Here is a 24,591-nt window from a genome sequence, read left to right as displayed (position 1 = left end):
TAGCTTTCTATTGGTCAGAATCTCCTATGAATGAAATAACCAATGTAATAACCACAATTTCACAACCGACAACAATTTTTTTTCCAAACGTCGAACAAAGTTTTTTCAATCGATAAAAAGCTGCATAGGAAAAAGTTTTTTTTTCAATCTTACATAGTGGCACAATCTTACATTGCGGTTGGCAGTGGATAGGACTGACTGGCGTAATAGACTTGGGAAGGTCGAGGCTCTTTCATAGGGCTGTAGCACCATTGATGATGACATAGTGGTACACTCTCTCTTCATAGTGGTATTTTGAAATTATTGACCATAGCTCTGAAGATGACTTTATAAGTCGAAAGCGCTCAGCTAGGAATTATATATCTTACACACTTCAAAAGTACTCTTCTTTCCCTGTCATTCAGTAATTTCTTTTCTGACTTTTTACGTGATAGCGGAACCATATTTTCATCAAAATTAACCTTTAACTACACGCGCTGGCGTATTTTGTACGACAGATATAAGAATTCTACTGCAAATATATTTAAAAATTTAATTTTTGACCTTGTTTATCTCTCTAACCTATCACTAGAATGTGCTTTGCAATTTGGTTTTAGTTTCGTTATAATCGCTGTTCTGGGAAGATCGTAATTTACAGTTTATTATTTGTTGTTTCCGGTGGTGGACAATCTACGCCACGATGAAATTAATATAAGTCGTAATATAAGTACATATTTCAATTGTCTTTTAGTCATTATGGCACAAAATATATTTTTCTTTATAAACAATACTTTTTCTCCTGTAAAAATTACTTTCCAAAAAATGTTTTATTAGTAATTTTATTTATCATGGAATCTAGTTATTCCATGATTCCAGTTAAAAATCCCAATTGGCTTACTGAGAAGGAACTCCAAGTATTTACTGATACCGAATAAGGTTTATAACAAACAATTAAGTGTATTTTTTCAAAAAAAAAAAACAAATCCGTTGTTTTTAAGTGTATTTTCTTGTGGCGTATAAAGTACGCCACGCGTGTAGTTATGTTATCACTTGATGCGCGGGTAGTTAAAGGGCAATACTGTTTGCGCATTCCTTATTTATTTAGACTTTTTTAGTTTTTGAAAGTTTTGAAGTAATGAGTATCTTAAGACCAATAGATTAAGATGGCTCGGACATTGATAACCAGTAAGGGAAATTGCTTTCTAAACAATATCTTTAAGGAAAAACTAGATGGGAGATGATTTGTAGGACAGCCTAAAAAAAGGGAGGACCATGCAGTCAGACCAAAAAGGAAGGCAAGAGAAAATGTGATTAAAAAGATTTTCGAAGACAGGAATATATCTTAACTATTTTCATCTTGTATGTTATGTGGTCCTATTGTGTTTTTTACTTTAATCTCGAAAGCATATAATAAATACATCAAAAATGTCTCATGAACACAGAGTTTTTTCTCATGTACCTATATACAGCGTGTCCCAAAAGTAGCGGAACGGTCGAATATTTCGTGAACTAAACAACGGATCGAAAAACTGAAAAATACGTTTTCAATAATTTTAAAAAAAATATCCAATGACACCAAACGCGACCCTGGAGGTGGGGTGGGGGTAACTTTAAAATATTAAATAGAAACCCCTAGTTTTTATTGCAGATTTTGATGCCTTATGTAAAAGTAAGCAACTTTTATTTGAGGAATTTTTTCGAATTGTGGACAGATGGCGCTATAATCTGAAAAAACCATTTATTGTAATACCATAGGTAAATTATAAAAACGCTCGTGGGGGTTAACTTCAAAATGTTAAATGGCAACCTATATTTTTTATTGGAGATTTGGATTAATCATGAAAAATTGAGCAACATTGATTTGAAACATTTTTTAGAATTATTGATAGATGGCGCTATAATTGGAAAAAGACTATTTATTAGCGCCATCTATCAACAATTCTAAAAATTGTTTCGAATAAATATTGCTTATTTTTTCATGACGAATCCAAATCTGCAATAAAAAATGGGGGTTGTTATTTAAGATTTTAGAGTTACCCCCCCCCCCCACCTCCAGATTGTGGATTGGGAGGTCGTGTTTGGTTCCATTCGATAGGTTTTTAAAAAATATTAGATACGTATTTTTTTGTTTTTCATTTGGATGTGTATTTCTCGAGATATTAGACCGTTTCTATTATTTACCTATGACATCAGAAAAAATGGTTTATTTTTTTCGATTATACCGCCATCTATCCATTGCTCAAAAAAATTTCTCGAATAAAAGTTACTTACTTTTACGTAAGGAATCAAAATCTGAAATAAAAAATTGGGGTTTTAATTTAAGATTTCAAAGTTACCCCCTGCCCCACATCTAGGGGGTGGAGTGGGGGTGGTGTTTTTTGTCATTCGATAGATTTTTTAAAATTATTGAAAACGTATTTTTCAGTTTTTCGATACTATGTTTATTTCGAGAAATATTCGACCGTTCCCTACTTTTGGGACACCCTATATAAGTTTTCCTTGAATTTTAAAAAGTGACATATCGTTGTAATGCCTGATTAATCACCACTGAATTCTTTCTATTTTTAGTGTCATATGACTTGTCTGTGATGAAATTTTAAAAAAATTTAAGAAGTGCAGCAATTTAATGGGAAATTTTAACAGAAAAGTTGAACTATAAAGTGTTTCCTCCAACAGCATTGATTACAGCTTGACACCGCCTTGCCATTATTAACATTAAATTATAAATTTCGTTTTCAGGCAATAGGATTGATGTCAGAAGATCTAGAAGACCATGTCAAGTAAGAATATTGTGCAGATAAGAAGCAATCAGTACATGAATAATTATTTCCCATATGAGGCCCCTAGAACACAAGGAGTGTAAGTGCCAAAAACGTATTTTCATTGTGTAGAACTAACACTTCTTGGTAACTGAAATATTTTAGCACTGTTGGCTAATTAGTTAAGTGATTTGCCACTAGATCTCAGCACCTGATAGACTGCTCACTTACATCCCTAGTGCACCATGTTTTCTATGTGTCTGGGAGTTCATTTTTGTATTTAGCCCAATTTCCTCAAAATTGTCACTTACACCCCTTTTGTTCTAGGGTTCTCATATGCTCGACGGGATTAAGATCTGGCGATTGTGCTGGCCACGTTAAAAGTGAAATATGCACATTACAAATAAATAGAAAACGTTAGTAAATTTTGTATTTTGATACCTATTTCCGAATTGGAAGTCGAAACGCCAAATTTTAATTTCAAACTTAAATTGTGGGTTATTTCCCACAATAATAAAATAAAATAGTAAATTGAAAAAATAAACGGAGTTTAGAAAATCACAATTACCAATGGAATTCAGCGACAATCGTTAAAAAGTTTATGAAAAAACTTGTGCAATGATAGAAAGTGTCGGGATTATGGAGAAAATATCCCCAAATAAATAAATGTCCAGCGCATAATAATTTATAATTATTGGATAAATTAAGGGCTATATGCCTAATTTAGTTAAACAAAGAGAAGACCAAATTACCTCTGAACACTGTAATTACTCACCAACCCTTGCGCTTAGAATTAAACCCCATATAGAGATCGGAAACAGTTTCTAAATGTTTTTAGATAAAATTAGAATAATAAAGGAAGCGTTGATTAAATATATATTATTTAAATTTTATCCTAAATTATCGTAAATAAAAAATTTAAGAATTGATTTTGTAATTGTCACGGGAGAAAACAAACATAACATATACAAAAAAAGTAAAAAAAATTACATATTTAGTAAATTTCTTCATCTACTACACACATAAAAAATAAATTAATTCATCAACTAAATATTTAAATAAACTATATTTGAAGTTTATTAATTTAAAAGTATTTAACTCATTTCTGCACACGAGATTAAAATTTGAACCACCAAATTTTTGTTTCTTCTTGCACAGTAGTCAACAAAATAAACCACTTACTAATCTATTTATATCAAGCAGCACATACGAAGGAGCCTTGTATGTGGACGTGATGACGTAATCGACGATTTTTTTAAATGAGAGTAGGTGTCATGTGATAGCTCATTTGAAAGGTTATTTAATTATCTATTCAATAATATAATCAATCACATAATAATTATTTATCCAGGGTGGCCAAAAAAGAATTTTTGAATTAAATAAATTGATGCAAAAAGAAGAATATATTGTAATTTATTTAATTCACGAAACCTATTTCTGATGTGGGAAAACAGAAAAAAAATGTTTATTTAACAAATAAATATTGTTTTTCGCCTAAATTCAATGTTAAAGCTGCCACTCACCTGACTCTTACCAGTTTGATCATTTAATTTAAGCGAAAAGCAATGTTTATTTGTGAAGTAAACTTTTGTTCTGTTTTCTGACAGCAGTAAAATGTATTTTGAATTAAATAAATTGCAATATTATATTCTTCTTTTTGCATCAATTTATTTAATTCAAAAATTATTTTTTGGCCACGCTGTATAAATAAATATGTTAATGAATACATTACTGAATAGAGAATTAAATAACCTTTCAAACAAGCTATCACACGACCCCTACTCTCATTTAAAAAAAAATCATCAATTACGCCATCACACCCAGATTGATAACTTCACTAGTATCATAGATATGACAAAAAATCATAATTTAAAAATAAAAATCGACCTGTTTTGGGATTTCTCTCCAAAATTGCCCGTTTCCGATAAAATGAATTTATTCCAACTCAAACGTCCTCACTGTATACATTTTCAGTGAGTATTTGGTAGATTCACAATTTAATTATTTTGAAATTGATTGCAATCATCAAAGAGTTTGTTGGTCCAAATTTTGAACCATTGCACTGTGCGGATAGAAGTAATTCTACCTGGAACTAAATTATTGGCATTTTGTTTTAGATATGAATTCCAAATAACTACGAAACACGATACATCTAACTAATATGTCTTTTGTTGAGGCATATGTATTACTTAAATTATGTTTTATTGTAGATATTAGTAATATTATATATAAATTATATGAAGTGTAAATAAAATCCAAATAAAGTAAAAACAAGAGTAAAGTCCTTTATAAAAGGTATATTTATTAAAATTCCCTAAAAAGGGCTACATCACAAGCAGAACTAGTTTTAAATCTGATAACAGATCATCATTAGCGCTGGCAAGATGCTGACATGCTAACCACCAAAATGAAAATATTAGGGTAAAAAACGCTTTAAACTAAATTAGTCATGAAAACATTTGCTATAATTATTAAATTCATGGATGCACAAACATGTATTATGAACAGGGTACCATCTGACCCCAAATTAAGTTAATCACATGTTGAACGGTTGTTGGCAACTGATAATAAATAAAATAATAAGATAAATAAAATAAGTTTTAAGGCCATCCGTACATAATTCGCAAATATTTTACGGCTATCTCTACTTTTTCTGTCTTTACACGGCAAATTAGGTTTAGTAAAATTCACACTGATATGGATATGTAAACATTACTAGAATGTCATTCTACTTGACAATGTCATCACTAACTTTAAAGAGATGGCTTTTGAATGTTCTTGGATAACTGTTATTTGTATAATTGCAAATTATTAATTCAGTTAATAAATGTGATAATTTTTTCACTAACTATGTATTTAGTGATTGTAAAAAAAGTGTTAAAGTGATTTTTTAATAATATATTTTTACTATGGAACGCTAAAATTTTGAACATATTTAACAAAAAATACTTGGATCACAGAATATATCCTGATGTATTCTCTGCTTGGATCTTCCATAAATAATAAACAATAAATAACTTTTTATTAAGTTCACGTCTTAAATCAATTACTTATCAAATACACTATCAATATTATTTAATCAACCACTCAAAATATTCCCGATGCCATCTCAAATATTTAAAACTGTCACTGTCTTGTAATCATATTCTATTTGACTCAGTGCGTTGTATGACAAAGATAGCGAATGTTCGATTTGGAAAATATCACTACAGACATGCTGTCCATTTTTTTCGAATCCTGAAAAAACTAAAAAATATTTTTAAAAAATTTAAACGCAGAATGAAAGACTAATAGGTCTGGATCCCGCGTATGAAAAAAAAGTTGATTAATAGCAAGCTGAAAATTTGTTAATAGCTTAAGGGTGTCTAGTAGGATAAACTTTGATATATGGGAACACTGGAACAGGGGCAGTTTTAATTGTGGAACAGGTTGAAAATTTGGAGCGGTCAGAACACGAAAACGGCACATTTATTTTGTCCGACAGAATAGACTTAAACTCTTCGAACAGAGATTAAACTCTCATGCAAAAATCAGACTGCTATTTATCACCTGTCATAATTCCTGTCATATGACATATTCTACATGTTCCACTCATTAAAACGCCCATTTGGTGATAAATAGCAGTCTGATTTTTGCATGAGAGTTTAATCTCTCTTCGGAGAGTTAAAGTCTGTTTTGTCGGACAAAATACATGTGCCGTTTTCGTGGTCTGACCGTTCCAAATTTTTAACCTGTTCCACAGTTAAAACTTCCCCTCTTCCAGTGTTCCCATATATCAAAGTTTGTCATACTAGACACCCTTAAGCTATTAACAAATTTTCAGCTTGCTATTAATCAACTTTTTTTTCATACGCGGGATCCAGACCTATAAGTAATTATCGAGGGCCGAAAGTCCCTTAGAGCAAATGTCTCATTCTTTTGAATGAGACATTTGAAATTAAAAATCACACTACATTTTCTCTTAGTTTTTCACCCCTGTAATTTATTAAAATAAACATTATAGAAGTTTCCATGGACTTTCAGCTCTCGGTAAGAACGTAATCTTTTATTCTGCGTTTTAAATTTTTCAAAAATACTTATTAGTATTCTCAGAATTCGAAAACAATGAATACCCATTTGAATAGCATTGCAGCTGAAAATACGTACCCATCCCCATAAGTTTTACAAGACTCTAATAACTGTACACAAATTAAACATTACTTAAATCATTACAATACCAATGTTGGTATCATAGCTACATTTTGTATGAACTCAAGAAATTACCATTTATCAGCTTAAACGATCTTAGGAGAAGGGTTATAGATGGAGGACTTGCAGAAAAACTAGTAGAACTAAAAGAAAATCGAGAAAATTATGGAGAGTCCGTACAGAAAATAAGTTGTATTGTACCTCTACCTCCAGAATTAAGATTTACTCCATCTTTGCATTAGTCCGTTAGATGGACTCTAAATGTGTATTTTGCAGTACAAAAAACAAATCCATAAAATCATAATAGGCATGTATATTTGTGATGTAGGATTATGTTTTTAAAATAGTAGAAGGATGCGATATAGGTACTGTATAAATGTATAAATTTATATGTATATAAACTTGTTTCAAATACTTTGTAAAAGCGTTAAGATGTTGTATTTTTTGAATAAAAACGTCGCGTCGAATAAAAAAGGGAAGATAGATTTTTGATCACGTATGCGCAATAATGATGAATATAAAATTCTTAATATTGCATATTTCAAAACAAGCGCAATAACTACCTCTTAAAACCTACTAAATTTCATTTGCATATCTCAACCGGTTTTAGAGCAATAAATAAATCGTCAGTTTGTAAGAAAAATTTCAACATCCCATATCTCTGAAACGAGGCATTAACGGATATAAATTTGTTAAGCAAACTGTCATTTCTTTTATGTAGAATTACTACTTAAAATTTTAATACTGGGTCTCCACTTATATAGTAGAACCCAGCAAATCCGAACCCCGCTAATCCGAACGTTTGGCCAATTCGAACCAATGGAAAGTGAAAAAAATTTAAAAATTCAAGACAAAAACATAGAAACATGTGTATTATACAGAATACAGAGTAAGCCACAAAATTGAACAATGTAGGCTTAATAGGACTTTAACATTTAAAATTTCACAAATACGTACTTTAATATAATATAGTGCTTATAAAAAGGTTAAACACAAACTTAACCCATCAAGGACGGAGTTTCAATTTTTTTTTTTAATTAGAATAATTTTAAACAAATTATTAAGTAAATTATTAGTAATGCTTAAAACAACAAGAAATAATTATGTTTGTTATCTATTTTTCTCAAAATAGTATGTTGCCATATGGAAACGGTAGTCTCCTCTAGGATCAAAAAATAAGCACAAGTTAGAAAACATGAATTGTTTTTAATTAGTTAAGAAAGTGAATATTAAATTAAAATCGTGTGTGAAAATTAACGTTGCTATTTATACATACTCCAACTTTCCATTTAGTACACATTTTGCACATGATGGATTTGCAGTTTTCAGCTGCACATCTCTTTTTTTTTCTATCAGGGGTGTTTGTTAAGAAATGTCCTATATTGTCAAAACGCACGTCACCGGAAACTCTGCTAATGGATCTACTGGAAATACTTAAACTCTGGCGACCCCCTTGGTTTGCCGGATTCTGTACCCATGACAAATGTTTTCATAATATCTCACTTGAGCTAAAGCTGCGTCATAGTACCCCTTTTTTCTTTTTAAATTCCCACTGTTTTGCGCTGAACAGTCAATTAGCCAAGTAAAAAAGCACCATCAAAGTTTTTTTTACGGATTTCTATACGATATCTGGATATGTTTTGGTTCATAAGATCAGTGCCTCCCATTGCAGAATTATATTTCGCAATAAATTGAGGTCTGCCTATGTGTACGTTCTTTTTATCGACCTGGGAATAGCGTTTTACTTCATTCACAGGTGAAACCCCATATTAGGTTGATGCGACGGTCACTATGGTGTTATCAGCCCACCTTTGGGTTACACCTTCCACAACCCAAGTAGGTCGTGGAAAAGCTTTGCTTGTTGCTTCAATATCGCCACGAACTCAAATGACTTTTGTCAAATCAACTTTTAAATATTCTTTATCATTAACACTTTCAAAATCTATCTCCTCAAATGGACCATCTTTGCTCCCCAGTCGCTCTTCTTCTGTGTTATTCTTGTTAGAAAGAACAACCTCGGCCTGTGAGCGAAGTTGATCTTTTGACAAATTATCGACCACCGTCCATTACCATCTTCCTCGTCTGAGTCTTCAGCTGCCAGCTCACCCTCTGTAGGCTCAATGTAGATTTCGACCACTTCTATGTCATCATCGTACGTAATTTGTAATGCCTCTTCAAGTGTTAAGCCGTTTCTAAAAAAAAACAGTATATTATAAAAGTCGGTAATAGCGCGTCCTAGCGTTGCCGTATGGCAACACTCATATTTGGGATATAATATAACAAATAAAAACTAAAAGAATTGGTCTCACAATATTGAGTATTTTAAATACGTTATTTTGACTTTATATTTTATTAATATCAAACACGTATACGAATTTTTTGTATTATTATTTTACTTACGCAAATCTGACGTCCATCTTGAAGTAACAATTTCACAAACGCTCTCACAAACAACTGATTTGACAAATTAATTTTCGTTTTAGTGACACCCTAAATTAGACAAACAATCTAATAACGTTAACATAATAACTAGTAGCACCATCTCTGTTTTTCGGTCTCAACTTTTCGTGTAAGAATTAATATTTTAAACAGTGTTTTGCGTTGCCATATGGCAACGCCAGTCTTTGATGGGTTAATTCGGTTCTCTCGTAGTCAACTTGAGTCCAAAAATATTGTCCACATTCTTGCGAGAACGTTTTGCGAATCAAAATCAACGACAATAAAAGCTCTGATTACTAGTTAGGCTAACTTTCGGATAATCCGAACTTTTCGAATCCAAACAGGCTGTCCCCCCAATTAGTTCGGAATTTCGGGTTTTCTACTGTATTTTACCCCAATTTAACTGCCTATAACTTCTAAACGGCTTAAAATAAAAATATGCGGTTTTCTCTAAAATGTTTTATTTTAGTAAAAGTTTTGTCTGAATGGATTGACTTTTTTATATGGCTTTCAAATACGATAAGAAAAATGGCGGATTTTTGAAAAAAAAACGTTGTTGATTTTTTTTAATGGAACACCCAGTATATTAATACGTTATTTGAAAGAAAGGTCATTCACCTATCCAGCGATACAAATTTTTTCAAAATCGGTTGTCAAATCAATGAGTAATTAATTTTTAAAATGAGAGGTGCAACGTCGATATCACATACCTAAATAACATAACTAAGAAAATTTATATTATGTTAAGTGATTTCCACATTGCATCTCTCATTTTAAAAATTAATTGCTCACTCATTTGACAACCGATTTTAAAAATTTTTATATCGCTAGATAGGTAAATGACGTTTTTTTCAAGTTACAAAAAAATATACTGGATGTTTCAATAAAAAAAGTCAACAACGTTTTTTTTAAATCCGCCATTTTTTATTTAAAAGCGATATAAAAAACGGTAATTTACCTAAAAACTTGAAAAACGGTCATTTACCTATCCAGCGATATAAATTTTTTTAAAATCGGTTGTCAAATGAGTGAGCAAATAATTTTTAAAATTAGAAATTCAATGTGGAAATCACATACCATAATATCAATTTGCTTAGTTATGTTATTTAGGTATGTGATATCCACGTTGCACCACTCATTTTAAAAATTAATTACTCATTGATTTGATAACAGATTTTGAACAACTTTATATCGCTGGATAGGTGAATGACCTTTATTTCAATTTACAAAAAAATATACTGGGTTTTCCGTTAAAAAAAAGTCAACAACGTTTTTTTTTCAAAAATCCGCCATTTTTCTTTTCGTTTTTGAAAGCGATATAAAAAACTTAATCCATTCAGACAAAACTTTTACTAAAATAAAACATTTCAGCGAAAACCGCATATTTCTATCTTGAGCCGTTTAGAAGTTATAGGCAGTTAAAATGGGGGAAAATATAAGTGGACGCCTACAGAAAAATTTCCACCATCCGTTTTTGAGACACGTTAAACTAAATAAAAAAATCTTAACATTAGACCACAATGTCCCAAATTGTTTAAGTACATGTTCGGCATGTCTGTATAATATTGATTTTCGTCAAAAACGTTGATTCAATTTTAGCCACGTATCCTGGTCTAATATTTCCAGCATTTCTCATTGTCTACCGTTAAACCAGAGAAATTTTATATTCACTGCTCGGTGCTCCGTTGAAAAGCAATAAAAATCAATTTGTATGGGGAATGTTCGCCCATTTGGACTTCGTGTTTTGATTTATGTTGAACACAAGGTACAAGTACGTTTAAACAAACATTTTTTTATTCGGTCTGAAAAAAACACGGCGAAAAACTCTTTATATTAATGTATCATACTTTTTCTGCGTAAGTACGGTCATTTATATTTTTTAGAATATTCTCTTGCGTTGCTTGGGGTTGGAATGGTAAACGGTTTACAAAAGCGGACGCAGATTGTTAGGGTAGCTAAATGCTTACTAGCCTTACTTGCTATTGCAGAAAAAACAGACGGTAAAGTGGTTATTATGCTGAATGCTTGTTTTATAAAAAAATCAAACAATGTTTTTCAGATGCCACGACGTTTTTAATACTCAAAATATACAGGGTGTCCAGAAACTCTTCAGATAAATGAAGGCCGGAGATTCCTCAGATAATTTTTAGCCAATGTAACCCAATTCACATAGTCCGAAAATTCTTCCTAAGGGCGCTAGAGCTCTTTGAAGGTGGCGTATAATAATTAGTTTTTTTAAATACCTCCAGAACACTTCTATTTAGAAAAACAAAAACTGGTGTTCTTACTTATATTTCAGAGATAAATCGATTCCAATAATTGCGAATTTCGGTCATAGGCGTCCGTTTTGGGTAGGGCAAAAGTTATTGTATCGCGTAACTGTTTTGTCTTTATCTTTTAAGGATTTTTGACACTTGATTATTACATTGGGAGGTATTCTAGTTCTAAAAGGTACTCTTGCTTCAAGTCGATTGAATACACTGTTGTCTATAAAAATCGATTTAAAAATTTTTCGTTTTTTGAATCTGAAGTTTTTCAAGAAAAAAACTATTTAGATAAACGAAAACTGGTAGGTACGTTTATTTATTTTCCAGAGATGAATCGATTTCATCAATTGTGCATTTCTAGTACCGGTCATATGCGTATATTTTAAATAGGTCAACGGTTATTTTATCGCTAAATTTTTTGTCTTTAATTTTTAATAATTTTAGATTAGATTACTAAATTATAAGGTAATATAGTACTAAAAGTTACTCGTGTTTTAAGAGGGTAAAATACACCGGTTTTTTGAAAAAAAAAATTAAATTCAAAACACCATTTTTTGAAAACAAAAATTTTAATCGATATTTCTAGAAAACGATGTACCCAACCGACTTAAATCAAAAGTAACTTTATTACCAGAATTCCTCATAATTTAATATTCCAGTATCAAAAATGCTTAAAGGTTAAAGACAAAAAAGTTATGCTATAAAATTACCGTTGCCGTACCCAGCCGCCTATGAGCGGTACTAGAATATCGCAGTTGATGGAATCGATTTATCTCTGGAAGATTACTACCCTGTCCTGATTGAACAATAAAGGACTTAGGTAGTTCCCATGTTTTATCCCATTGCCAGCTTCAATTAGGTTAGTTAGTTCATCCTCTACTTTTACTTTTATTGTGTTGTGCTGGTAGACCTTTTAGATCGTTTTAATTATTCTTAGTGGTTCCTTTCTTGAGTCTAACTGTATAAAGTTTAATTGGACCCTGTCAAATGCTTGGCCACACGCAAGCAAGCAAGCAATTTGATTTAACCCACCTGTGAGAGATGGCCACCCTATCGAAAAAGTACATTCGGGTGTAATAATAATTCATTGGGGCGAGGTGTTTTAACCCGAGTAAATGCTTGGCCACTTAAGGTCCATGAAATATAAATAATATGCTGGTTTGTTGTATTCTAATGATTTCCCTTGAACTTGCCTCATATAAATATAGCGTTAGTGCATGATTTTCCCGACCTAAAATCTTCTTGTTTTTCTGCTAATGATAGAATTTTATTCAGTTTGTTTGCTATCACATTGGTTGTTAATTTTAATGATGTGTTTAATAAAGTTAATTCCTCTGTAATTTTCCGGGTCCGATTTGTCTCCTTTATTGAAGAGAGGTGGGTATTAGGATGCTTGATCTCCTTTCTTGTGGAAAGTTTTCTGGTTCTGTTTTGTTCTATTATTTTTGTATTAGTTTTAATAATTGTTTAGTCAGATATTGTCCTCCATAATTTAGGAATTCTTTCTGTATTCTGTATTCTTCTGGAGATTTTCTATTTTTTAATTTTCTTAATGCTCTCTTTACCTTTCCCACCTTGATTTTTATTTCTTGGTTTGCCGTAACTTCAGTTGTAATTGGTTTATTATTGTCGCCTTTAGCAAAGCTTTATCTCTGTTCTTTCTCCTCTGGTCATTCTTCATACTTATTTTTGTGCTGTTCAGTGGAAATCGTGTTCCATCCATACCTGTTTTGAGAAACTTTGCCAGTGTTCCCTTTTTATTTGTCTGACGAAACATTCGTTACTTTTCTGATTAATTTGTAGTGGTTGTATGCCTGTTTTGCTTGTTTTGTTTTTCTTCTTTTCTTCACATTTATCTTCACTTCCTCTCTAAACCATGAGTTTTGCTTTTTTGACATGTTAGTATTCGTTACTTTCCTTTCCAAGCGAGTCTGTTGCTGTGTTGATTATGTTATCTTTGATTTTTACCAGCATTCCTCGATGTTATCGTTTTCTAATATTTCATTCTCGGCATTTATTACGTATTACGTGGTATACGTATTTAGTTCTAGTCGAAGCAATAAAGCACTGAACCTCCGAAAAAAAAGGACAAGACGGATCTTAATAATTCTTTTTGCATTCGATTCGTGAATGCGCCAGGAAACTTTGTGAACCACAGCCATGATATAATATTGAAAAACTGCATACAAAGGATGCATTCTTAAGCGCATCTCAAAGAGACAATAAAAAAAATTGAAGGCACTCGTGGGAGTGCCGACAGAAGTGAAAACTTTTTATAGTATATAAATTACGAGCTCAATGCTTTTACCCCATCCTAAAAGAAGTGCTATACCTATATCATATAATACATACGCGATGCGTATGCCCTATGCTATTTATGTATACATACACGTAATTTATATATGTACAAAATTTATTTCAGCGAAATGATGACGGTCGCAAATTCAATACTTTTTCCCCATCCAAGAAGTGCACAACGTATCTAAAGAAATTTTCAATTCAAAAATTTATTTCGTCGAAGCGATAACAGTCGCCAATTTAATCATTTTCCCCATCCAAAAAGTGCACAACGTCCCTCAAGAAGTTTTCACTTCAAATATTTATTTCGTCGAAGCGATGATAGTCGCTAATTTAATATTTTTTTACATCGAAAAAGTGCACAACGTCCCTAAATAATGAATGTAATCGAATAAATAATCGAATGAACTATCTTTCAGTAAGTCGTCCCAGGAACGCAACTCATAAATATTGGCAATATCATTTTAAAGTCTTCTACTTTAAAATGTATAATATATGTCTGAATTGCCAATATAAATGAGTGAGATTAAATAAATTATTAGAAGAATTTTTTTGCTTAGCAACAACACTTTAGTTTATTTTAGTAATATTTTGTATTTTGACAACGGCACCCGATTTGGGCGTCGAAACGTTAATAAAATTATTTTTTTCATTTTAATTGTGGCTTATTTCCCATATAAATAATTAGTCCCTAAATAAGTTTCACTTCAAATATTTATTTCGTCAAAGCGATTACGGCCCTAATTCAATACTTTTCCTCCATACAAAAATTGCACAACGTCCCTAAAAAAGTTTTCACTTAAAAAGTTTATTTCGTCGAAGTGATGACGGTCGCTAATTTAATAATTTTTCCTTATCCAAAAAGTGCACAACGTCCCTCAAGAAGTTTTCACTTCAAAAATTTATTTTGTCGAAGCGATGAAGGTTCGCTAATATAATATTTTCCCCATCCAAAAAGTGCACAACATCCCTCAAGAACTTTCCACTTCAAAAATTGATTTCATCGAAGCGATGACGGTCACTAATTTAATACTTTTTTCCATCGAAAAAGTGCACAACGTCCCTAAAGAAGTTTCAGTTTAAATATTTATTTCGTCGAAGCAATGACGGTCCCTAATTCAATAATTTTTCCCAATCCAAAAAGTGCACAACGTCCCTCAAGAAGTTTTCACTTTACAAATTTATTTCATCGAAGCGATGGCGGTCGCTAATTTAATACTTTTTCCATCCAAAAAGAGCACAACGTCCCTAAAGAAGTTTTCACTTCAAATGTTTATTTCGTCGAAGCGATGATGGTCGCTTATTTATTACTTTCTCCCCATCCAAATTTAATAATTTTTCCCCATCCAAAAAGTGCACAACGTCCCTAAAGAAGTTTTCACTTCTAAACTTTATTTCGCCAAAGCTATGACGGTCGCTAATTAAATACTTCTTCCCCATCTAAAAAGTGCACAACGTCCCCAAAAGAAGTTTTTATTTTAAAAATTTATTTTGCCGAAGCGATGACGTTCGCTAATTCAATACTTTTTCCCTATCTAAAAAGTGCACAACGTCCCTAAGAAGTTTTCACCTTAAAAATTTATTTCGTCGAAACGATGACGGTCGCTAATTTAATTACTTTTTCCCCATCCAAAAAGTGCACAACGTCCCTCAAGAAGTTTTCACTTCAAAAATTTATTTCTTCGAGGTGATGACGGTCGCAATGACGGTCGCCAATTTAATGCTTTTTCCCATCCAAAAAGTGCACAACGTCCCTAAAGAAGTTTTCACTTCAATACATATACGTACAAAATGTATTTCGCCGAAGAGATGACGGTCGCGAAATAAATCATTTTTCCCTATCGAAAAATAGGTTTTACATTTATTTTAAATTTAAATACTTCTATACAATTTATCTATAGATACACATAATATAGATACGTACAAAATTTATTTCGTCGAAGAGGTAACGGTCGCGAAATAAATATTTTTCCCCATCCTAAAATAGGTTTTACATTCATTTTAAATTTAAATACTTCTATACAATTTATATATACATAAAAATAATATATATAGCATAAGTGATGACGGTCTCAATGACGGTCGCGATGACGGTCGCGAATTCAATGCTTTTTCCCCTATCCAAAAATCGCACAACGTTCCTAAAGAAGTTTTCACTTAAAAAAATTCAGAACTCGTCAATTATCGGTGGAAATGAGTTCAATTTTGTTACTCGGGGGTTTTTGTCCTAGGTTTTGTTACTCGGGGGACTCGGGGGATGTCATATTCGCCGTTAGCGGCCCCACAAACCCCCCAAGTAATGATTTTTGATTAATTTTTTAATGATTTTTAATGACGAGGTAAGCAGTAGGTACCCTTGGCAACAGGCAAACCCCCGAGCAACAAAATTAAACTCATTTCCGCCGATAATTGACGAGTTCTGAATTTTTTTATTGTCTGTTTGAGATGCACTTTAAGAATGCATTTTTTGTATGCACTTTTTTAATATTATATCATGGCTTCGATTCACAAAGTTTCCTGGCGCATGCACAAATCAAATGCAAAAAAAATTATTAAGAGCCGTCTTGTCCTTTTTTTTCGGACGTAAGGCCGATTTTAGTGCTTTATTGCTTCGTCTATTCTTCGACTTTGATTTCTGTCTGTGTTAATACCGCTCTCTTGGGTGACTTCATGATGTTTTCTATTTTACATAATGATAGGCTATGGTCGCTACCTACACCTGCTGAGTTGAGGAATCTTACGTAGACTATTTTTGATTGATCGATGTATATCTCTGTTGGTTACAACGTAATCTATCATAGATCTTTATTCACGTGTGAATGTTTATTTGTGTTGGGTTTTGTAGCAAAAAATTGTGTGGTTTATTGTAAGTTTGTTATTCGGGCAGAAGTTTATCATCAGCATAGGGATTACGAACACTCGATACGAATCGTATCCGCCATGTTTTCCCATAAGGCGCTATGGTAAAACATGGCGGATACGATGCGTATCGAGTGTACGTAATCCGGGCCCAGTTCTCCATTTTCGTTTTTAACATTCTCATTGTGTTTTTGCTTAATTCCACATATTAGGCACTTGGTTGCCTATTCGAGCGTTAGAATCCCCCAGTATTATCAACCTTCCTCTAACTTGACCTACTACTTGTAATTCGTCATAAAAGATTTCCATTGTTGTTTTCTGGGCCGTATATTCCGATGATGTACAGGTCTTCGTTCTTCATTCTAATTTTTGCTGTTACGGGACACCTATTTATACATGTTTAATAACTAACTTTTTATTAGCGCTTAAAATACTTTTAATAGTCCAAAAATTGAGTGATATTACAGAACAATTTTAAACATGCTTAAACGTATTAAGACGATGCTAATACTAATCTAAAAACAACTGCGTAATTTCAAAAATAAACATTAAAACCTTTCTTTTAATTCTGTAATTTTATTTTGTTAATGTGTGTGTATACCTTTTACTTTTAAGCTCGAATTATTATTGGCTATCACCACGTGTGCTTAGTTATACAGGGTGTCCCGAAAAGATTGGTCATAAATTATACCGCACATTCTGCGGTCAAAAATAGTTCGGTTTAACCTAACTTACCGTAGTACAAAACTGTGTTCATAAAAAAAGTTACAGCTCTTTGAAGTTACAAAATGAAAATCGATTTTTTTCAATATATCGAAAACTATTAGAGTTTTTATTGAAAATGGACATGCACCTTTTTTATGGCAGGAACATCTTACAACAAAAATTATAGTAAAATTTGTCCACCCCATAAAAGTTTATGGGGGTTTTGTTCCCTTAAACAACCCCAAACTTTTGTGTACCTTCTAATTAATTCATTATTGTGGTACCATTAATTAAACACAACGTTTCTAAAACTTTTTTGCCTCTTAGTATTTTTTCGATAAGCCAGTTTTTATCGAGATGCGGCTTCTTTTTTTTAATATATTTACATAAAAATTTTATGGGGATTTTATTCCTTTAAACCTCCCAAATGTTTGTGTCCGTTCCAATTAAACTATTATTGTGGTACCATTAGTTAAACACAGTGTTTTTAAAACATTTTTGCCTCTTAGTCTTTTTTTGATGTCACCTTTTATCGAGATGTGGCTTCTTTTTTTAAAATATACCTAAAAATGTAAGTTATAAATATATTTTAAGATTATTAACAGGTATCTATAAATCATACTTAACCATATATAGAAAATACAAAAATACAAATATTCAAAATTTCTCGATAAACACTGGCTTATCAAAAAAGTACTAGGAGGCAAAAAAGTTTTAAAAACATTGTGTTTAACTAATGCTGCCACAATAATAATTTAATTGCAACGTACACAAAAGTTTGGGGGGTTTAAGGGAACAAAACCCCCATAAAATTTTTATGGGGTGCACAAATTTCACTTTAATTTTTTTTATAAGATATTGCTGCCATAGTAATGCCACATGTCCATTTTCAATAAAAAATCTCTAAGAGTTTTTGATATATGAAAAAATAGTTATTTATGAAACAGTTCGTGAAGTATGCTTTTTGCAAATGCACGCGATATTTAGAGCACGAGCGACAGCGGAGCGAGTGCTATACATCGCGTAAATTCGCAAAAGTACTTCACGCACAGTTTCATACAATATTTTATCTACTGTAGCATAAACAAATAAAAAAACTGTAACTCTTCGTCACTGGAATTCATTTCTATTCTACAATTTTGAGAACTTCTGATATTTAAAAATTCTAACTTCTTTCAAACCACAAAACTGCCAAAACTTTTGTCGTAATTTATTGCTCATTATGTCATCACCATGACAACGCGAAAGTTAAAGATATTTGATTATATGAAAGTGTGTTAAAAACAGTGCGAAAAAGTAAGTCCCATTTAAAATACATTGTTATTTCATGCACACTTTAAACACTTCACGCACTGATATCTATAATGACAGTTTTCACAAACTAAAATCTTACACATAATATGACATAGAGTAGATAAAATCCATTTTTATTTTGTAAATAATTCAAAGGGCTCTAGCTTTTTTGTGCGCCCTATTGTATATGGGTAAGTGAGGTTCAATCAATCTATTTTTGACCCCATAATCTGTGGTATAATTTATGACCAATCTTTTCGGGACACCCTGTATAGTAACTTTCAGCCTTTTATTCGAAGTCAAAATTTGATCATCATCATTCTCTTTGCCTTATCCCTATGCGGGGTCGGCTTCCCTAATTGCATTTCTCCACACAATTCTATCTTGGGTCATATCAATGTTAATCTCCTTTACCAACATGTCCTGCCTTATCGTGTCCCCCCAGGTTTTCTTTGGTCTTCCTCTCCTACTCCTTCCAGGAATCTGCACTTCAGCTATTCTTCGTATTGGGTGATTAACGTCTCGACGTTGAACATGACCAAACCATCTTAACCTATGTCAACCTAAGTCAAAATTTGATCCACGTAGCAAAAAACTGATTACTAAATTTACTACACAATTGGGCCTGAGTTCAATTAACAGAGTACAGTAATAACTTGTTCTTTTTATACTATGTATAACTTTTTCTTCTAATATAAGTTTTCGCTTATTTTAAGCGTACTCTATCAAAACTATAAGTTATCTAAACAGTTGATATCGGAAAATCTATATATAAGAACTGACAAAATTATTTTCAGAGTATTGCGAATAGGAACTGGCTATCAAAAACATACATCAATTATTTGCAAAGCGTCATATTTCTTACAAACATAACATCTTTTTTCGCCACTTGCTGTTTCTTGCATGGGACAATGCTCCCCGGAATTAAAGGCCATGATATACAGAGATCCATTATAACAGAATTAAATCCCTTTCTGGTGGGCATAAAGTAATGAACGACGGTGGGCGGCCACGCCGTCCCTGCTCCGGACCCACACATCCATTAATTACAGTGGAAAACCATTGCACAGAAGCTGGCTCTCTTGTTTCGGGAAACAATTACACAGTTTCGACCGTCTTGCTCTTATTTTCCGACCTGGCGGGTAATCTTGCTCAAGCGCAATTTTATTGGTTCTATTCTTTGGTAGTTTAGGAGTGTGTTTTTCAATTGGCCTTTTCGATTAGGGTTGAATATTTCGTCGGACATGTTACTTATATGATTTATCAACCGTGAAACGGATAATTGAAAAAGGTTTTGCAAATAACGGTCTAGTTTGTTTCGAATAAGTTTTGCGCCATTTAATGCCGCAGGAAAGTTGGATTTCTGCTGCTTCATAATAATAATTTGAAAGTTATAAAAAGGAAAAAGTTACACCATCTGTTTAGAAGTAAAATTGTGTTAACTTCCTTAACCCTCAACTACAGAGATCCGGTATTTTTTACCGGTGGGCATTCCGGATTTCGTGGTAACCTCACCACACCACTTACAAGTTCATGTGTCTCTGTACTCTGTACCTCTCGGGCAATTTGTATAACAGTGCTGGTCAAAGCATGTACTGTCAATATTTTCTTTTGTAGCACACATCAAAAATCTTAAGCGGTAATAATTACCGGATGTCTGTTTTAAGTGAGTATTTTTTATATGGGTATTATATTGGAAATATGAAATGTTTATATTATTTTTTTGTGTTTTTATGGAAAAAGTAAAGAAATGGACTGTAAAAGTCATCCTGGACCATCAATGAAGGTTAAATTTTAAAATAAAAAATTTGAGGCAACTTTGCAAAAATTAAATTGACATTTAACTCTGTGAGAATTTTACCCCTTGCAGATTTTTTCTCATTGATGCAAAGGTTTTCGTAAATGCTATTTTATGTTTCGTTTGTGATCCTATGTTACCTTTATTTGTTAAAAAAAAGTTTAAAATTTTGTTTATTATATAGCATTTATGGCCGTTTGATTTAATAGACCAAAAATGTTACCAAAATTCTCGTTAAATATATTATTCTTTAAAAAGCTTGTATTATATTACTAAAATTACTCATTTTACCATTTTTTTTTCATATCTAGAGACTCCAGAAAAACACATAATGCATAATTTTTTTGTTTTTTATTATTAACTTTATATTTCTACTCTATTTTATAATGACCGGTGAAAAATACCGGGTATCTCTTGTTACGTGGTAACAATGGGATGTCTGTAGTTAAGGGTTGACATAAATACATTCCAGGTCAAAAAAATCAGGATGCTTGCATTTTGTATGCTTTTTTAAAATTCTCTAGGTGATAAGTGGATTAAATGAGTTAAGGGGTTGAAGTAAACATTAATATATAGAAATCGTTTATTTAAAACACTAAAAAGGTAATATAAGGAAAAACAACTAACCCAAAAAAGTAATAGGCCTGGATCCCGCGTACCAAAAAAAGTTGATTAATAGCAAGCTGAAAATTTGTAATAGCTTAACGGTGTCTCGTCGGACAAACGTTGATGTACAAGAATACTGGAACAGGGGAAGTTTTAATTGTGGAACGTGATTTTGCTTGTAGAACGTGGCATCCTGTCAAGTTTATGATTGTGAAAACTAGCAAGTTGTTTTTTTTATTCAATAGCAAACTTTATACATATAATATATGAAAAAAATGTTTGTCCGAGGAATATGTTGGGCATTTTAATAAGTCCGACAAGTAGAACATGTCAAATGGCAGGGATTTTATTGGAGCTAAATAGCGGTCAGATTTTTTACGTGAGAGTTTAATGAAAACGACAACAAATCAATTGGAAGTTCTGTCCGACGAAATAAATGGGACGCTTTCGTAGTCTGATGTTCGAAACTTGTAACCTGCTTCACAATTAAAACTTCCCCTGTTTCAGTGTCCCTTTACGTCAAAGTTTGTCCGACTAGACACCATTAAGCTACTAAAGAACTTTTAGCTTCCTATTAATAAACTTTTTTTGTACGCGGGATCCACGCCTAAAATAAGTATCGCAAAACATTAACATTTTTGGAAAAATTTAACAAAATATCAAATAAAATTTTAATTTTTCACAGTTGGCTGTTTCGTATGGGTATTGCCTCCCCTACATCTGCGGAGGACTTTGATACGCCTAGGTATATTTGCAATACATTGCTAAAAATGGTTACGCGGTTTGTTATTCTTCATTCCAAGCTCTTTTCAGCTCTTGAATCGTTTCTGGCAATAATTACCTCGTTTTTAACTTTTTCTGTAAAATGTCCCATAAATGTTCTAATGGATTCATGTCAAAACTACAAACCTGCCAATCCAAAACGGGAAGTCCGACAGTATGACGAGTCCATGATGATTCGTGCAGTATGTAGATGTGTGTTTTTCAATTGGCCTTTTCGATTAGTGTTGAATATTTCGTCGGACATGTTACTTATATGATTTATCAACCGTGAAACGGATAATTTAAAAAGGTTTTGCAAATAACGGTCTAGAGTTTGTTTCGAATAAGTTTTGCGCGATTTAATGCTGCAGAAAAGTTGGATTTCTGCTGCTTCATAATAATTTGAAAGTTATAAAAAGAAAAAAGTTACACCATCTGCTTAGAAGTAAAACTAAGTTAACTTCTTAAACAGACATATACTCCAGGTCAAAAAAATCAGTAATCATTTTGTTTGCTTTTTTTTAAATTCTCAAGGTGTTACGTGGATTAAATGAGGGGGAGGAAGTAAACAAAGGTAATATTGGGAAAAACAAACTAACCCAAAAAAGTAATAGGCCTGGATCCCGCGTACCAAAAAACAGATGATTAGTAACAAGCTAAAATATGTTAATAGCTTAACGGGGTCTAGTCGGACAAACTTTGATGTATGGGAAAGCTAGAACAGGGAAATTTTAACTGTGGAACGTGATTGTAATTGTGAAACGTGGCATTATGTCAAGTTTATGATTGTGAAAACTAGCAAGTTGTTTTTAAGTTTATTCAATAGCAAACTTTATACATTTAACATATAATATATGAAAAAATGTTTGTCTGACCAGTATGTTGGGCATTTTAATAAGTCCGACACGTAGAACATGTCAAATGACAGGAATTATATTGGTGCTAAATAGTAGTCTGATTTTTTGCATGAGAGTGTAATGAAACGATAACAAATCAATTGGAAGTTCTGTCCGACAAAATACATGGGACGTTTTCGTTGTCTGATGTTCGAAACTTTTAACCTGTTCCACAATTAAAACTTTCCCTGTTCCAGTGTTCCTCTGCATCAAAGTTTGTCCGACTAGACACCGTTAAGGTATTAACGCAATTTCAGCTTGCTATTAATAAACTTTTCTGGTACGCGGGATCCAGGTCTATAATAAGTATTGCAAAAAATTAACGTTTTTGGAAAATTTAAATAAAATATCAAATAAAATTTTAATTTCCCACAGTTGGCTGTTCTTTGAGTTTTGTATGGGTATTTCCTCCCCTATATCTGCGGAGGATTTTGATACGCCTAGGTATACTTGCAATAAATTGCTAAATCTGTTCATGCGGTATATGTTGTTATTCTTCATTCAAAGCTATTTTCAGCTCTTGAATCGTGTCTGGCAATGGTTACCTCGTTTTTATATTTTTCTGTAAAATGTCCCATAAATGTTCTAATGTCCATGACGAGTCCATGACGATTCGAACAGTATATGGATGTGTGTTTTTCAACTGGCTTTTTCGATTAGGTTTGAATATTTCGTCGGACATGTTACTTATATGATTTATCAACCGTGAAACTGATAATTGAAAAAGGTTTTGCAAATAACGGTCTAGAGTTTGTCTCGAATAATTTTGCGCGATTTAATGTTGCAGGAAAGTTGGATTTCCGCTGCTTCATAATAATTTGATAGTTATAAAAAGAAAAAAGTTACACCATCTGTTTAGAAGTAAAACTGTGTGGTAACTTCCTTAACATAAATATACTCTAGGTGAAAAAAATCAGGATGCTTGCATTTTGTATGCTTTTTTTAAATTCTCTAGGTGTTAAGTAGATTAAATGAGTTAAGGGGTGGAAGTCAACATTAATAGATAGAAATCGTTTATTTAAAACACTAAAAAGGTAATATTAGGAAAAACAATTAACTTAAAAAGTAATAGGCCTGGATCTCGCGTACCAAAACAAAGTTGATTAGTATCAAACTGAAAATTTGTTAATAGCTTAACGGTGTCTAGTCGGATAAATTTTGATGTACGAGAACACTGGAACAGGGGAAGTTTTAATTGTGGAACGTGGCATCCTGTCAAGTTTATGATTGTGAAAACTAGCAAGTTGTTTTTAAGTTTATTCAATAGCAAACTTTATACATATAATATATGAAAAAATGTTTGTCCGAGGAACATGTTGGTCATTTTAATAAGTCCGACACGTACAACATGTCAAATGACAGGAATTATATTGGTGCTAAATAGCAGTCAGATTTTTTCAAATCTGACTGCACAAATCAATTGGAAGTTCTGTCCGACGAAATACATGGGACGCTTTCGTAGTCTGATGTTCGATACTTGTAACCTGTTCCACAATTAAAACTTCTCCTGTTCCAGTGTTCCTCTACATCAAAGTTTGTCCGACTAGACACCATTAAGCTACTAACGAATTTTCAGCTTGCTATTAATAAACTTTTTTTGGTACGCGGGATCCAGGACTATAATAAGTATCGCAAAAATTAACATTTTTGGAAAAATTAAACAAAATATCAAATAATATTTTAATTTCCCACAGTTGGCTGTTTCGTATGGGTATTGCCTCCCCTACATCTGCGGAGGATTT

The sequence above is a fragment of the Diabrotica virgifera genome, chromosome 5 (genome assembly GCF_917563875.1).
Source record: "Diabrotica virgifera virgifera chromosome 5, PGI_DIABVI_V3a".
Lineage (NCBI taxonomy): Eukaryota > Metazoa > Arthropoda > Insecta > Coleoptera > Chrysomelidae > Diabrotica > Diabrotica virgifera.
Note: the sequence above shows the minus strand (reverse complement) of the source record.